The 17886-nt window shown below is 35.2% G+C and overlaps 2 long non-coding RNA genes across 3 annotated transcripts in view; one reads left to right on the top strand and one right to left on the bottom strand.

The window, feature by feature from the left end:
* The window catches only part of LOC125965357 (uncharacterized), a 101468-nt gene extending 91289 nt beyond the window's left edge, over window positions 1–10179 (top strand). Inside the window, exon 3 of the long non-coding RNA XR_007479148.1 lies at window positions 8910–10179. This is a non-coding gene — a long non-coding RNA (uncharacterized LOC125965357). The remainder of the gene's footprint in view (window positions 1–8909) is intronic.
* Window positions 1–17886, bottom strand: part of LOC125965356 (uncharacterized) — a 172241-nt gene that overhangs the window by 67684 nt on the left and 86671 nt on the right. The gene's annotated exons all lie outside the window — the stretch shown is intronic.

The raw sequence follows: 17886 nt of genomic DNA, 5'->3' as shown, positions 1-17886 counted from the left end.
AAATACCAAAATTTTCCTAAACAATTTTGCCTAAAATTGACCAACTGCATTGTTTGAATGGATTGTATACATAATCAATAGTTTCCCTAAGTGATATCATCCACAGATCGATTCAAATTGTGCAGCAATCTGATATCACATTGACAGAGCAGTTACGGGCTTACTAAATGATTAGTCCCACTGTAATTTTCAGAAAAAATAAGTGCACTTTATTTCAGCTTAGAAATATAATTACACTCTTACTGCGCTCGACTAAGTATCATCAGAGAGAATACAGAATAAGGTACATTAGCAATGACATTACTTTGTTAGCTGAATTTTTTCTTATAAAATTATTTGATACTGAAGAGGGTATTTTTACAGTCAATTAAAACTTACATATTTAAGGAATGATACCTGTTTAATCACCTGAGAGTCACTGGGTTATCTTGGCAGTTCTTTTGACATAAATGAAAAACATGCAGGAAATGTTTCATTGAGGAAAGTAAAATTAATTATTTAATATAATAATTCCAGAGCCTCTTTTGATGGAAATGACAATCTCCACAATATTTTAAGAATTAAAGAGAGGAATGGTTTGAGGCTGTCATTAATTACCTTAGTTTTCTTTAATAAAGAACTCCAACTTTGTTCAAATCAGCAATAGGCTCAAATCAAATAATTGGAACTTTCTTTGGAAAGTTAGGAATCATTGGGAATGAAGGCATCCAAGTAAGAATTAAGACATGATTAAAGTGAACTAAACAAGGAGGAATATTTTCTCATGTGAATGAGGTGATATACAATGTGTTCAGCAGGGTGTAAGCAGCAAGTGACCGGTGAATATTTTCCAGTGTGTCATAGTTCATCTTTATCTTGCCCTTCATTGAAATGAATTCTTTTAAATCTCTTTTTTCAGCTTTACTGAAATATTCACGTATAACATATGTAAGTTTATGGTATACAGAGTGACAATTTGATACAAGTACATATTGCAAAATGATTACCACAATAAGGTTAGTTGATACCTCCGTTCCCTCATGTCCTTCCCATTGATGGTGGGGGGAGGAGAGAGTGAGAACATTTAACCCTCTTAACAACTTCAAGTATATATAATGCAGTTTTGTTAATTATAGTCACCATGCTGTACATTATATTCCCAGAACTTACTGATTTTATAGCAGGGAGTTTGTATACTCCGAGCAAATTCTCCCCATTTTCCCCACTTCCAGCCCATGGCAATCACTGTTCTACTGCCTGACTATGAGATTGACTTTTATTTTTAGATTCCTCATATAAATGAGAACATAGAGTATGTGCCTTTCACCGCCTGACTTTTTTCACTTACCATAGTGCCCTCAAGGTCCATGCATGTTGTCACAAAAGGCACGACTGACTGCTTTCTCGTGGCTGAATAATATTCCACGATTGCCTCTGTAGTTACAATTAGTACCTCTATTATTTTACAATATGATCATTTCTTTTTAGTGGTTAGAATAATTCAATTCTGGTCTTTTAGCAAGTTTAATGTTTATAATCTAATGTTATTGTCTATATTCAGTATACTATGCATTTAGATCCCTAGGGCTTTTCCTCTTCAACGTCTATCCTATCCCTCCAACCCCTGTCCCCTGGTAACCACCATTTTATCTCTGTTTCCGTAAGTTGACTTTTTTATATTCCATATAGGAGTGACAGCTTGCAGTTTTAGCCTTTATCTGACTTACCTTACTTAGCATCATGCCCTCAAGGTCCATTCATGCCGTCACAAATGGCACGATGTTATACAGACCTTTCACACCTTGGTTAAAGTTATTCCTCAATAATTTTTTATGCTATTGTAAATATAATTGTGTTCTTTATTTTTTGCATAGTTCATTGTTAGTATATAGAAACACAGCGGATTTTTATGTTGATTTTTGTATACTACAAATTACTGAATTTGGTGATTAGTTCTAACTAACAGCTTTTTGGTAGAGTCTTTAGCGTTTTCCATACATAACATCACGTTATCTGCCAACAGAGACAGTTTTACTTCTTCCTTTCCAGTGTGGATGCATTACGTCTTCCTTTCCAGTTTGGATGTTTGTTCTGTTTTTCCCTAATCGCTCTGGTGGGACTTCCAGGAATATGTTAAATAGGAGTAGAGAGTGAGCTCCTGGTCATACAGGAAAAGTTTTCAGTCTTACATGACTGAGCATGTTTGCTGTGAGGTTTCCAGGTTTCCATATATGGCCTTTGGTATGCTGAGGCACAGTCCTTCTGTACCCATTTTGTTTAGTGTTTTTTATCACGAAAGGATGTAGACTTCTGTCAAGTATTTTTCTGCATTTATTGAAATGATCTTATGATTAACGTGGGGTATTGCATTTAATGCTTTGCATATATTGATCCACCCTTGCATCCCAGGGAAAATCCACTTGATCGTGGTGTATGATCCTTTTAATGTACTATGGAACTCGATTTGCTAGTATTGTTGAGAATTTTTGCATCTGTATTCATCTATAGGGATGTTGGCCTAGAGTCTTCCTTTGCTGTAGTATCCTAGTCTGACTTTGGTATCAGAGTAATGTTGACCTCATGAAATGAGTTTGGGAGTGTTCCCTCCTCTAATATTTTAAGAAGTATTGGCATTAATTCTTCTTTAAATGTTTGGTAAAATTCACCAGGGAAACAATAGGGTTGGGAAGTTTTCGATTACCGTTTAAATCCTTCCATTCAATATTGTTCTCTTCAGATTTTCTATTTCTTCATGATTCAGCCTTGGTAAGTTGTATGTTTCTGGGAATTTATTTATTTCGGTTATTCAATTTGTTGGCCTTTAATTGTTCACAGTAGTAGTATATGGTCCTTGTTTTTCTATGTTATTAATTGTAATGTCTTTCATTTCTGATTTGGGTCTTCCCTTACGTTCTCAGTTTGTCTGACTAAGCATTTGTCAACGTTTTCCTTTTATCTTAAAAAAACTAGCTTTTAGTTTCATTGATGTTTTCTATTGTCTTTTTTAGTCTCTATTTCATTTATTTCTGCCCTATTTTTGTCATGCCTTTACTTTTACTGACTTTACTTCTGACTAATTGTGCACTTTGGTGGTTTTATCTAGTTCCTTGAGGTGTAAATTTAGGTTGTTTGAGATCTTTCTTTTTTCTAATGTATGAATTAACGTCCCTCTTAAAACTGCTTTTATTTGTTTGATAGTTTGATATGTTGTGTTTCCATTTTACTTTGTTTCATGATTTGGACTTTTTATTTCTTTTTTTGACCCATTGATTATTCAGAAGCATGTTGTTTAATTTCCACACATTTGTGAATTTTCTTGTTTTCTTCCTATTACTGATTTTTTTTGTTTGATACAATTTTGGTTGGATAAGATACTTGGTATGATTGTAATACATTTAACACATTTGCTAAAATTGTTTTGTGACTTACGATACACACTGAAGAATATTCTGTGTGTTCTTCACAAGAATGTATATTCTGCGGTTGGGGTAGAATTTTCTGTATGTGTCTGTTAGGTCCATTTCATGTAGGATATAGGACAAGTGCAGTGTTTCCTTAGTGATTTTCTTTCTTTAAAGTATAGTTATTTTACAATATTATATTAGTTTCGTGTGTAAAACATAATTAAATATTTTATAGATTATATTCCAATTTAAATCACTGCAAAATAGTAGCTATATTTCCCTGTGCTGTATATCTTGTTGCATATTTATTTTATACATAGCATTTGTATCTCTTAATCTCCTACCCCTATTTTGCCCCTCCCTCTCCACACTGGTAACCGCTAGTTTCTTCTCTAATATCTTTTAAGTCTCTTTCTGTTTTGTTGTATTCATTTTTTTTTTAAAGTTTCCACGTATAAGTGATCACATATGGTCTTTGTCTTTCTCTGACATATTTCACTAAGCATAATACACTCCAGGTCCATCCGTGTTATTGTAAATGGCAGAATTTCTTTCTTTTTTATGGCTGAGTAATATTCTACTCTGTGGGTATGTGTGTGTGTGCGCACACACACACACATCACCTCTTTTCTATCGAGTCATTTGTTGATGGACACTTAGGTTGCTCCCCTAGCTTGGCAATTGTAAGCAATGCTGCTATGAGCATAGGGATGTGTGTATCTTTTTGAATAAGTGTTTTCATTTTCTTTGGGTACATAAGTGTTTTCATTTTCTTTGGGTACATACCCAGGAGTGGACTGCTGGATCATATGGTAGTTCTATTTTCAGTTTCTTGGGGACATTCCATAGTGCATGCAAAAACTTTAAATTCCGACCAACAGTGTACTAGAGTTCCCTCTTCTCCATATCCTCTCCAGCATTGGTTTCTGGTAGACTGTTTGATGATAGCCACTTTGACAGGTGTGAGGTGATATCTGATGGTTTTGATTTGCATGTCTCTGATGATAAGCAGTGCTGAGCTTCTTTTCATGTGCCTGATGGCCATCTGTATTTCTGCTGTGTAATTATGTCTACTGCCGATTTTTTTAAGCAGGTTTATTTGACATTGGGTTGTATGTGCTGTTTATATATTTTGGATTTTAACACCTTATCAGTCGTATCATTTGCAAATATTTTCTCCCTTTCAGTAGGTTGTCTTTTCTGTCAGTGGTTTCCTTTGCTGTGCAAAAGCTTTTAAGTAGGTCTCATTTCTTTTTGCTTTTGTCTCTTGTCTTAGGTAACTGAGGAAAAAAATTACATCAAAGAGTGTTCTGCCTATATTATCTGCTAGCAGTTTTATGTATTTTGGTCTTACATTTAGATCTGAAGTCCATTTTCCCAGCACCACTAATTGAAGAGACTGTCCTTCTTTGTGATATCTTTGTCTGGTTTTGGTATCAGAATGAGTTGAGAAGTGTGTTTCTTCATCTGCCATTTTTTGAAATAGTTTCAGAATGGTAGGTGTTAACTCTTCTCTAATTGTTTGGTAGAATTCACCTGTAAACCCTTCTGGTCCTGAACTTTTATTTGTTGGGAATTTTTAAATTACTGATTCAATTTCAGTACTGGTAATTGGCCTGTTCGTGTTTTCCATTTCTTCCTCTACCAGTCTTGGGAGATGGTATGTATCTAAGAATTTGCCCATTTCTTCCAGGTTGTCCATTTTATTGGCACAGAGTTGCTTGTACTTGTCTCTTAGGATGCTTTGTATTTCTGCTGTGTCGGCTGTAACTTCTTTTTCCTTTCTAATTTTATTGATTTGAGTCCTCTCCCATTTTTTCTTGATGAGTCTGGCTAGAGGTTTATCTTTTCAAAGAAGGGCCAGCTTTTACTTTCATTGATGTTTGCTATGGTTTTCTTTGTCTCTTTCATTTATTGCTGCTCCGATCTTTAGATTTCTTTCCTTCCACTAAGTTTGGGTTTTGTTTGTTCTTCTTTCTCTAGTTGCATTTAGGCGTAAGGTGAGGTTGTTTATTTGAGATGTTTCTTGTTTCCTGAGGTATGGAAAACTGCCCCAGCTTCCCTAATTGTTGCCTCTATTTCTAGCTTAGAACCAACTAGAGAAAGCCAAATAGGCTCTCCTGACTATTCACACGAGATGCCCCACCAGGCAGCCCACCTCTTTCTTCCCCATGCCAACAGTCTCCGATCAGGGCCTTCCAATTTTCCACTCGAAAGCTTTTATACTTCTCTACCTGCCCTTGATTCTCTGCCAAATTCCAGTACTGGTGGCTTACTCCCTTCTTACAGCTCCTTCCTCATTGGGCTAGTCTTTGCTTATTTCCATAGGAGTCATAAGGAAAATGCAAATTATCCTCACAAGGAGGGAGCTCTGCTACTGGAATCCAGTATGGATAGAGGCTAGGGATACTATTATAATAACGTCTCAAATGCAGAGGAGGTTCTCCTAAAACACAGCATTGTTCAGCCCCAAATGGCAGTAGTTAGTGCTGCTGCCGAGAAACTCTGATGTTGAGCAAATGGAACCCTCCGATATGTACACCATATGATCCAGCAGTCCCTCTTCTAAATACTTACCCAAGAGAAATGAAAGTGTTCATATGTTCACACAAAAGTTATAGGGGAATATCCACAGACGTATTATCTGCAATAATCAGTAAACTAGAAACAACAAAAGGATGAATGGATAAACAAACTTTGGTATCCATAACATGGAATTCTACTCAGCAATGAAAAGGGACAAAATATTACTATATACGCAGCACAGTGAATATCAGAAACATCACGCTAAGTAAAAGGAGTCAACACAAAAGACTTTATAGTGTTTGAGCCCACTTACACGAAATTCTAGAAAAGGCAAAACTATAGTGACAGAAGTTATATCACTAGTTGCCCGGGACCAGGGTCAGGCAAGTGCATGGCAAGTGCATGGCATGCAAAAGGGGCAGAAACTTTAGAGGGTGATGATGATTCTATACCTTCATTGTGGTGATGGTTAAATACATATAATTACTAAACATCATCAAGGTTTACATCGAAAATTAGTGAAAATTATTCTATAAAATTTTATATATAAATATATATAGGGCTTCCCTGGTGGTGCAGTGGTTGAGAGTCCGCCTGCCACTGCAGGGGACACGGGTTTGTGCGCCGGTCCGGGAAGATCCCACATGCCGCGGAGCGGCTGGGCCCGTGAGCCATGGCCGCTGAGCCTGTGCACCGCAACGGGAGAGGCCACAACAGTGAGAGGCCCGCATACCGCAAAAAAAAAAAAAAAATTATTATTATATATATATATTTGAAATTAAAACAAGGAACTAGGAAGTATCCATTTGGGAATGATTAATTCTGTCAAATGCTCCCAGAGAGGCAAATAAGGTAGGAATGGAAACAAGAGGAGGCCATCGATGACCTTACCAAGAGCAGTTTGAGTAAAGTGGTTGGGTCAAAAGTCAGATGTAAGGAAACAGGCAATAAGTATACACTACCTTTTTGAGAAGTCTGAATTAAATGAGGACGGGAGGGAGAGCCTGCACGACGAGAGAGACAAGCACAAAGGCTAAAGGGAGAATATTCCAGAAGAGATGAGACTTAGTGAAGATGCAGAAGAGAAAGACTGAGGGGAAGGAATTAGGTTGAAAGCTTAACTGGGATGGTTGCCCTTGTTCAAGCCCCTCATCCAGAGTAGAAAAACGGAAATTAAGGAATGGTTGTATATACATTCGTAGGTAGGTAGGGCAGGAAGCTCAGAGAGATGTTGGCTTTCTCAATTTTCTCAGTAAACTAGGAAGCAAGCAAGTTTGGTTAGAGAGAAGGAGAATGGTGACCTTGAGAAGTGAAGTTTTGTAGCCAGAAGGGGGGAACTCAGTGTGATCTATAGCTAATAAAGGCCAAGAAAAGGATTGGGCAGTGCTAATGGTATTGATGAACTTGCAGACCATGAACTGGCAGTGGTTTATGTTTACAAAGTTGACTGATACATTTAGAAAGTATAGCCTTGGATGTTAACTAGACTAACTGTGGTAAAAATTGCACAATATATACAAATATCTGCTGTACACTTGAAACTACTGTTATGTTAATTACACTTTTAATTGAGGTATAGTCTTACAAATTTTATTAGAAGCCAGAAAGTTTAATTTCAGCATTGATCGCAGTTTTGCTTGGAAGGTGTGGCTGGAGGAAAGAGAGATGAAGGTATCAAGAATTTTAGGGAGAGTATTGTTTCAGATTGTGGGATCCAGGACCAGTAGGAGAGAGTGTACAGGAAAGAACTATTTGTTATTTGTTAGGGTTACTTATCTGTTAGCAATACAACCCCTGCTTCTGTAAAGCACATATATATATATATATATATACACACACACACACGCATAGTCTTAGGCTAAGACAATTTCAAAGAAACACCTTTTTAAGCATATGCTAAAGGAGGAGAATCCATAAAGATAGAGAACAGACAAAATTGGTTAGTTTTTTCCAAAGGCCATCTACCATTGGTAGTTTGGGTATGTTTTTTTATTTAAATTACCTGTTTTATATCTATATCTGTATATCAATTAGAAATGTTTCAAGGTTTATATCTAATCCTTAGCCTGATTTCAACAAACGCTGTAAGTAAGAATTTGAGAATAATAGATCCCTTAGATGGTCTTGTGATTTATGACATCTTATCACTGTGACATAATGGTTAATACAATTCATTTAGTTTCATAAGTATACATAATTCTGTCATGTTGGACATGAAAAATAATCTGAGAAGAACGGGAAAATATTTTCATACAGTTTTTGTAGTGTTGTTTTTATATCTTAAAACAACAACAAAGAAAACAGTCTTTCAAACCAAGTCCTTACTTGTTTCATGTTTATGCAAAATAAAATAGTATACCTCACTTATTTTTTAATTTTATAAAACTAAAGCAGTTTGTATATTGCGGTTTTCAATATATGTATATATTTAAGATACCTAAAATATAAAAATACTGATGAGAATAAAGTTACAATTTTGAAATTCTCACATAACATACCAAAAAAAGCCTCAGAAGACATATTTCTCATGTCTCAACCTTTAACCGTTTCCACAGGCAATTCAAGCAACTCACTTTGCACTTGACAATATGAAGCCTGTAAATGAGTGTGTCTGGTGTCTGCAGGTATGCGTGCCTGCTTCACACAAAGGAGCCACATGTAACAACGATTTACCATGCATAGAAACATATCCAATAATTTATGGGGAATGAGAGCCTTTTTATATGATGTGTTTCTTTTCAGATGTTCTGTGATCCATGATACTGACACTTTCCAAGTAAAGCTCAAGGTCATTTACAAGAAAGTATTATTTTAGAAAATAAGTAGTTAGAAAAAAATCCTACATCTGTACAAGCTAGGTTAAGCACCACTTTTGAAGGCAAGGGGAACTGCCTTTGTCTGGATTGTAAAACCTAAGTTTAGATGAAGAATCTGGCAAGCAAGCTGAAAGGCAGAAGGCATAAAAGGAACACGGTATTATTAATGCTTATCACTCCTTAGGTCCATGCGGTTCAATGACAGTTTCAAAGGGATGTGCTGATAAACGATTTGCCTATAGCTTGGCACAGTGTGCTCTGATGCCAGTAAGCCTCTTGCGGAACAAAGAAAGCTAAGACACTTCTGAAGCTTGAACAGCTGAAGGACAGCTCTGAACCCAAGTGGCAGGTAGTGTTTCCCTCGGGCTTTTGTTACATATATATGTATGATACATAACAAATTCATATATATATAAATATCTCTACGAGACTATATCAACGTGCTGTGTTAATAACAAAGTAGTAACCGCAATCGCTGCCGTAGTCTCAGAAGGTTTTATGAGAGCGTCTAACAAAACCCTAAGTGTTCAAGAAAATAGCACTGTTTTCACTTTACTGCAGATCTTAAATTTGCCGGATCTTTCTAAACCGGTACCACTGAAAATGCCACTGTGTTATCAGCAATGAGAAAAATATGCCAGGAACTACAGAATATAAGCATTTATTTATTCTCCCAAATAACATTCAGAGACAGTGAACTCCAGCTAAATGTTAGCTCGTCATCTTGAATATGTATTATCGAGTAGGCAAAATATGCAAACGGTAGTTTAAAACTCATCGATATTTTACTCATTTTCTTTACCTGATGATCAACTGCTTTAAATTCAGAATACTAACTGTCCTGTACACAGGCCTGAACCTGCATATGACAGAATAAAAGTAAGTCAAAGGGAAAGTTCTATTCCCTTTATCTTCGTAGAAATTGAGTACTTCGTTTTATAATCCCTATGTTCAAATATGGAAATGTTAGTGGTTTAAAAGGGTTGTAGGGTATTTAACCAAAATGTATTTAACTTGTTACCTCTGAAGATTTAAGTTGATTTCGTTTATTTTCTTAAAACAATGGTGTAATGTGCATAGGACTCTATAGAAGTGTGTGAGTATATCCATAGAAAAGATTCCTAGAAGTGGAGATTCTAACCAAACATATATATATATGCATTTTTAATTTTGTAGCTGTTGCTAAATGGCTTTCCAAACCAGTGGCACAAATGCATAGTCTTAGCACTAAAGCCTTAATGCCCTGTTAACCCATGTTCTGGGCCATATTGGGCATTACCAAAATGTTTCTTTTCAAAATAATAGGTGAAAAAAGTGACCCCCTCAGTGTTGTTTTGTCTGTATTACCTCACCTATGAATGACTTTTATCTAGAGGATTATTACTTACTTATTACATTTCAGTATTTGTATTTCTTGTAGGGAGTAAATTTTATTTTTTCATACTGATATATAACATAACAATAGAAGGCATACAAATCACAAGTGTACAGTACAAATTACCACCAAGTAAATCTGACATAATAGAACTTTACCATCATTTTAGAAGAGCCCCAGTTTTTCCTCTCTGCTGCTAACCTCTTCTCCAAAAGTAACCCCTATCCTGAAACGTAACAATACAGAATTGCTTTGCTGGTTTTTGAACTCTTTATGTAAAGAATCACACAGCTGATATCTTTTTGTGTCAGTGTTCTGTTTCTCAAAATTGTGTCTGTGAGATTTATTCTTCTTTTATGTTCCTTTTTAATTGCTGTATAGGATTTGTATAACTGTTACAGTGTATTTATCCATTGGCTACTGGACATTTGGAATGTTTTAAAAATTCTATTATGAATAATACATTGTTAATAATTCCATACATTTCTGGGTTTTCAAAAATGTCATATCTGGTATTTTCTTACTAATTTCTATAACTTCGTTATATATGCTGTTATTATCTTCCCCCACTGTAGGTCTTACATTTTTAATCTCTTAAGAACTTTTTTCATATAAATGCTTATTTTTAAGTTATCAATCATTTCCTTTATTAAACCCGAGATTAAAACGTCTAACTATAAATTTTTCCTTGCACTGAGTTTGTGAACTTATTTTCTGCTCTTATTTCCTAAAGACTCCTGTTTTACTCTTGCTTTCATATTTAGATAATTCACCTGAACTTGATTTTTGAGTATGGGGGGAAGATGGGGAAAGGGGTCAGATTTCATTATTTTCATATATAGATATGCAAGTGATAGATAGCACACGACTTTTTAAACTGATCTTTCTCCACCACTCTTCAATGCCCTCTTTTTTATATGTCTGTCTGTTTGTGGAGGTCTACTTGGACACTCGATATTGGTCTTGCTGTATATCCTTGTACCAAAAGTACATTGTTTAAATACTGTACCACCTTAATAAGAATTCTTGATACCTGTTAGAATAAGTCATTCCATTTTGTCCTTCCCCTTCAAGATTGTATTTGCTCCTTTTGCCCCTTAAATTTCTTTCACACATTGCTTATATAGAATGATACTGCTTAATTTCCAAATATGAAGAGATACTGTAGTTATCTTTTATTTCTACCTTAATTTCCATGGGACTAGAAATATAATCTGTATGAATGATTATCTGTGTAATTTTTAGAATTTATTTCAGAATTCCCTTTTTGGCCTAGCAGGTTGTATAAATATGCCAAATGAACTTGAACTTGAAAAGAATGAGTGTTTGTTTTGCACTTTGGCAGGAGGCGGTGGAGTTTGGAGCCTATTCTATATACTTCAATTATATAAAGTTGATACATCTTTTTCCAAGTTTCTATATCCTTATTTTTGACTTCCTATTCAAACATTTAAAGAGCAAACAAACATTTAAAGAGGTATAATAAAATCTTTGTGATTTTAGATTTGCCATTTTTTCCTTTTATTAATGTTAAATTTTGTATTATCTTCTGAGGATATGTTATTAGGGGCACAAACACATTTATAATTGTTATATCTTCCTGGGGATTAATCCCTTTAATCACTATGAAAGAGCTATACTCAATTTTCTGTTTAATATTAGTACAATGTATCTTTATCCCAATCCTTTATTTCATATTTCATGTATTTTTGTATTTGAGCTGTAATTCCTAGAAAAAGTGCAAGAAAAGAAAACAAAAAACAGCGCAGATGATTCCCTTCCCCGTCCTCTCATAATGGTACTATCATAAATAGCTATACTGCCCAAGGCACTCTACAGATTCAATGCAATCCCTATCAAATTACCAATGGCATTTTTTGCAGATCTGGAACAAAAAATCTTGAAATTTGTACAGACACACAAAAGACCCTGAATAGCCAAAGCAGTCTTGAGGGAAAAAAACAGAGCTGGAGGAATCAGGCTCCCTGGCTTCAGACTATACTACAAAGCTACAGTAATCAAAACAGTATGGTACTGGCACAAAACTGGCACAAAAGCAGAACTATAGATCAGTGGAACAGGATAGAAAGCCCAGAAATAAACCCACACACCTATGGTCACCTAATCTTTAATGAAGGAGGCAAGACTATACAATAGAGAAAAGAAAGACAGACAGTCTTTTCAATAAGTGGTGCTGGAAAAATAGGACAGCTACATGTAAAAGAATGAAATTGGAACATTCTCTAACACCATACACAAAGATAAACTCAAAATGGATTAAAGACCTAAATACTATAAAACTCTCTGGCATAAATTGCAGCAGTATTCTTTCGGATCCACCTCCTGTAGTAATGCAAATAAAAATAAACAAATGGGACCAAATTAAACTTAACAGCTTTTGCACAACAAAGGAAACCATAAACTCCATGAAAAGACAACCCATAGAATGGGAGAAAACATTTGCAAATGATGAGACCGACAAGGGATTAATCTCCCAAATACACAAACAGCTCATGCAGCTCAATATTAAGAAAACAACCCAATCAAAACATAGGCAGAAGATCTAAAGAGACATTTCTCCAAAGAAGACAATAGGCACATGAAAAGATGTGCATCATCACTAATTACTGGACAAATGCAAATCAAATCTAAATGAGGTATCCCCCCACAAAGGCCAGAATGGCCATCATCAAAAAGTCTACAGACAATAAATGCTAGAGGGTGTGTGGAGAAAAGGGAACCCTCCTACACTGTTGGTGGGAATGTAAATTGATACAGCCACTATGGAGGACAGTATGGAGGTTCCTTTCGAAACTAAAAGTAGAACTATCATATGATTCAGCAATCCCACTCCCAGGCGTCTGTCCAGAGAAAACCGTACTTCGAAAACATACACCCCAATTTTCTTTGCAGCCCTATTTACAATAGGGAAGACATGGAAGCAACCTAAGTGTCCATCGACAGATGTATGGATAAAGAAAGCATGGTACATATATACAATGGAATATTACTCAGCCATAAAAAAATCAAATAATGCCATTTGCAGCAACATGGATGGACTTAGAGATTATCATAGTAAGGGAAGTAAGGCAGAGAAAGACAAATAGCATATATCACTTATACATGGAATCTAAAAAAATGATACAAATGAACTTACTTACAAAATAGAAACAGTCTCACACACTTCAAAAACACACTTGAGGTTACCTAAGGGGAAAGGTGGAGGGGAGGGATAAATCGGGAGTTTGGTGTTAACATACACACACTACTAAATATAAAACAGGTAATCAACAAGGATCTACTGTATAGCACAGGGAACTTAACACTCTGTAATAACCTATATGGGGGAAAAATCTGAAAAAGAATGAATATATGTATAACTAAATCACTTTCCTGTACACCTGAAACTAACACAACATTGTAAATCAAATATACTCCAATATAAAATAAAAATTAACAACAAAAAAAGAAGTTTTGAGATACTTTGAAAATAGGACTTTAAGACCACTGTATTTCTAAATTCATCTTTATTTCCCAAGTGTAGTCTTTTTGGAAACCATCCTAAAGCATGGGTAATAAGTCAGACGCCCTCATCCTGAGAGGGTGTTGATCACCAATTTTTTCCACTAATCCCAGTAAACTTGCCAAAATACCTGCTCTGCCCATAGTTTCTCAGCCTCCTCTTAGAAACAGGAGCTATCTCAAAGGTCTACATGGCACCAAATGCATTTTTCCCATTTTCAAACGGGACAAACGTATTTTTTAAGAAATACCTGTACTTTACAATAGAGGAATTATATTCTGCTGTCCTACTTCTCAATAGTTGCCACTTCTTTTATATATCTGTACTATTTTTTTCCCCTAAACACTGGCCATTCATTCAAGTTTGAAATGAATAAGTTGCATACGCTCAAGTTAAGGCACTTGTTTTATTCTGCATAAAGTTCCAGACTCTCTATTTTGACACCATTTTTGAAAACAATCTTTGCCAAAAAAATTTATTTTTTTCTGTTGCATCTCTATTTCTTATTAAATGTTAGTAATAGCACTTAATTTTGAAAAAGTCTCTCTACTCATTTTAAGCTCTTTTAAACCACTTCTATTAGTTATCTTTTTTGACCAAAGAGAATGCATGATTGAATTTAATAAGATATTCAAGATGGATTTAAAACTTGAAACAAATAGATAAAAGAGCTTTAACACAGAACAATTAAAGCAAGACTAGTGAGAGATGAAGTGAAATGCAAAAGGATCTGAAGGGAGTCTTTGAATGTGATATTAAAGCAACTGTTAAAAGCTGAAAACTGATACCTATTGATGATTCCTTAATAGACCAGTCCTAAATAAGAGTAGTTCACAAGTTTACTTGAAAATAAATATATAACTAATTCTAGATTGCAAAGAAATAAACACAGATATAGATATCTTTCTATCAAATGCCTTTTGTGAGTAAACCATACATCAAAAATAGAGGTATATGTCTTTTCTCCAGCTGGTGGTTTAAATGCAGTTAGTCTGATTTCCGTAAACTGCAGTCACAAATCAGTCCCATTGCGTTATTGTAATTATGTCTTGTATAAGGCAGAAATTAGAGGTTTACATAAACATGCAATCAAATACATTTCAGGAATCAGGAAAATTTTAAAAGGCTGCTTTTCTTCTTATGTTTAAGATACTTAGAAATTATTTCTCTTCTCAGTCTCAATTTCTCTATACATAAAATCAGATGCTAGTAATACCTCACATAGATACTATAAGGGTTATTTAAAATGGATTACGTGGAGTGCTTAATACATACAGTGGCAATCTCTTTGTTGTTACTCAGCAAATGTTATTTGAATCTGAATATAAAATTGATCTAATGTCCAATTTACATTCCATTTTCTTCTATCAGATACCATTTAAAATAAAATGTCAAGCTGTGCAACATATCTAAAATTGATTTTTTAAAATTTCATTACTATAAGCATGAGTGTTCGTGTCAGGTTCTTATTGTTGTCTAAACAAACAGGAAGCGAAACTGGCAGCAAATGACAAATCATAACATAAAAGAAATGGTGCCCAAAGAAGATGTATGAGATGATCCATTAGATTGCAGAAAAATTGTTAGAAATTCTGTCTATAATTTTAAATATGTTGAGGCTTTCTTTATGATGTAGATTAAAAGAACCAAACCCAAATATTAGGGATCCTCCCTCAAAGCCCACCCACAATTGTGATACACTTGTCGCTACTGCTCATGGCTGAGTTTTGAACAGCACTGCGTGGCCCGTTGCTATTGTTTGCACCAAACATACAAAGACGCAGACATCAGAACAAATATACTCTGGGGGAAAAAAAAAATCGGAAAATTCAAATGAAAGGTAAACGTAACAATACATTATTTAATACATAGCAGAGCATTTTTGTGTTTTTCATTTGTTTTTTGAAAAAACTATAGCCTGGTTTCCCAGTCCTTTGACTTTCCAGCTTAAAAACAAGTCGCCAAAGGAGATCACAAGTAATTAACTTTATATCATTAAAAGATTAATCAAAATGATTTAATGGTGTTATTTGGAAAGTCGTCTTTAATTTTTAAATGAATCTGGATTTTCCATAACTCAAGTGTTTTATGCTATACTTACCGTGTTTTACCAATATAGACTTCACATATCTTTTACTTAATATGCAAAAATTCACAAAGAGCCTATAACATGCATTGGGACATATTTATTTTTGTTCTTTAGGACCAAGTATGGGACATTTTTAAAAATATTTTTATTGGGGTATAGTTGATTTACAATGTTGTGTCAGTTTCAGGTGTACAGCAAAATGAATCTGTTATACATACACATATATCCACTCTTTTTTTAGATTCTTTTCCCATATAGGCCATTACAGAGTATTGAGTAGAGTTCCCTGTGCTATACAGTAAGTTCTTGTTATTCATTTTATATGTAGTAGTGTGTATGTGTCAAGTGTGGAACATTTAAAACATTTTTCCATATATAGCCCCATTCTATCTTTTAGTTAATCATACCTACCTACTGTGTGATTAACTAAAAGATAGAAATCAAGAAAGCAAAAACTCTTGAACTCCTTTCTGTTTATTCTTTTATTATAGCTTAGTTTCTAAAAATTCTATTCAATCTCTATTTCCAAATATTCCTGATAAAATCCTCATTTAGTTAAAATTATACTGGAAAATAAGGCTTTAGACAGTGAGCTTCTTTATTTTTCAAAAATAAAATGTATTGTTATTATCAAAACTTGAACATATGTTTTATTTTTTTAATTTTGAAATCATTTAGAGTAATAGGAAGTTGCAAAGATAGTATAGAAAGTTTCCGTGTAACCTTCACCCTGCATCCCTTATTGGTTACATCTTACTATGTAAACAGATTCAAAGGGTCACATACTGCATGATTCTATTTATATAATATTCTCCAAACAACAAAAGTATAGAGATGGAAAACACATTAGTGATTGCAAGGATTGAGAACGGTGGGTAGAAGGAGGTGGGTATGTCTATAAAGAGGTATTATGAGGGACATCATTGTGGTAATACAGTAATTCTGTATTGATTGCAGTGGTGACTACATGTATTTACAGACGTGATAAAGTTACTTGAAACTACACAGATACCTTATACCAATGTCAGTTCCTTGAGTTGGATATTATATTACAGACATTGAAAATGTAGCCAATAAGGGATAGCATGGCTCCTGTCTGCCTTGATCTAGCTACTGCTCCTGATGACAGCTGAACTTACCGGGTACAGAGCCCCCAGCATGTGATACCGTCCTTTGAGGGTGGCTTTGGGTTACATGGACGTTGTGTTTTTGTGGAAGCAGCACTGATTCTTCTTGAATCAAATATTCTGGGTATGGGTCTATGGGCAACATTCCTGCATATACAGTCTCTCAGCCAGTGCCTCTATCCAAGGATACGCAGAGTGTTTTTGTCCGTGAACCTGACGTACTGCATAAATCTAACATAAGGTACCCAACTGAAAGAAAATGGGGTGCAGCAGATCATGGGATACACTGGTGCTATCACATACTGTACCACCAGCAGCTGCTGGCTTGATAGAGTGATGATACTGCTTTTTGAAGGTGCAGCACAAAGGACAAGTTAGACATATTGCCTATGATCTTTACCATCCTTCCTGATACACCATCCTCCAGCATGCAGTCTATACTCTTAAGTTGAGAACCATTATTCTATATATACACTGCTCCCAATAGAGAGAATACGTGGTTCTGGGAACCAAAGTTTGGAAACAGCAGTGTCCTGCTTATGATCATTTCCTATGACTTAACTTGAAGAATTTGTGCTTTCTGTCTCTTGTTCCCACAAGGAAAAGCACGTGCACCAGAATTTTTGTAAATGTTACATTAAATTTTAAGTTTCGCCCACTGCACAGTCACTTTGATCTTATGCACACAAGAAGGCAAGGAAAAGGGTAACCATTGGACAGGAGTAACTGGCCCTGAACATCAGAAGGAGATAGAGCTGCTGTAATATTTTGGGGCAGGGAGGAATATACTTGGCCAACCAGGTGATCAACTAGGGCCTCCTCTGTCTCTTAAATCTTCCCTAACCAATTTTTGGCTTTTGAGAAGATGGAAGATAGTCTCATTTTTTCTCTTTTAAGTTAATTTTTTTTTTTTTGCTGCAGTATTCATGACATCATTCCTTGTTATTGATGGTCAGGAAATTCAGGATATATTCCAGTATGGATCACCGTCTAAGGATGGTGGGTTCTGACAGCCTGATAGCTGCTGGCAGCTTGATGCAGTTTGCC

The sequence above is a fragment of the Orcinus orca genome, chromosome 9 (assembly GCF_937001465.1).
Source record: "Orcinus orca chromosome 9, mOrcOrc1.1, whole genome shotgun sequence".
NCBI classification, from domain to species: Eukaryota; Metazoa; Chordata; class Mammalia; order Artiodactyla; family Delphinidae; genus Orcinus; species Orcinus orca.
This window is presented reverse-complemented; position numbering and strand designations above follow the sequence as displayed.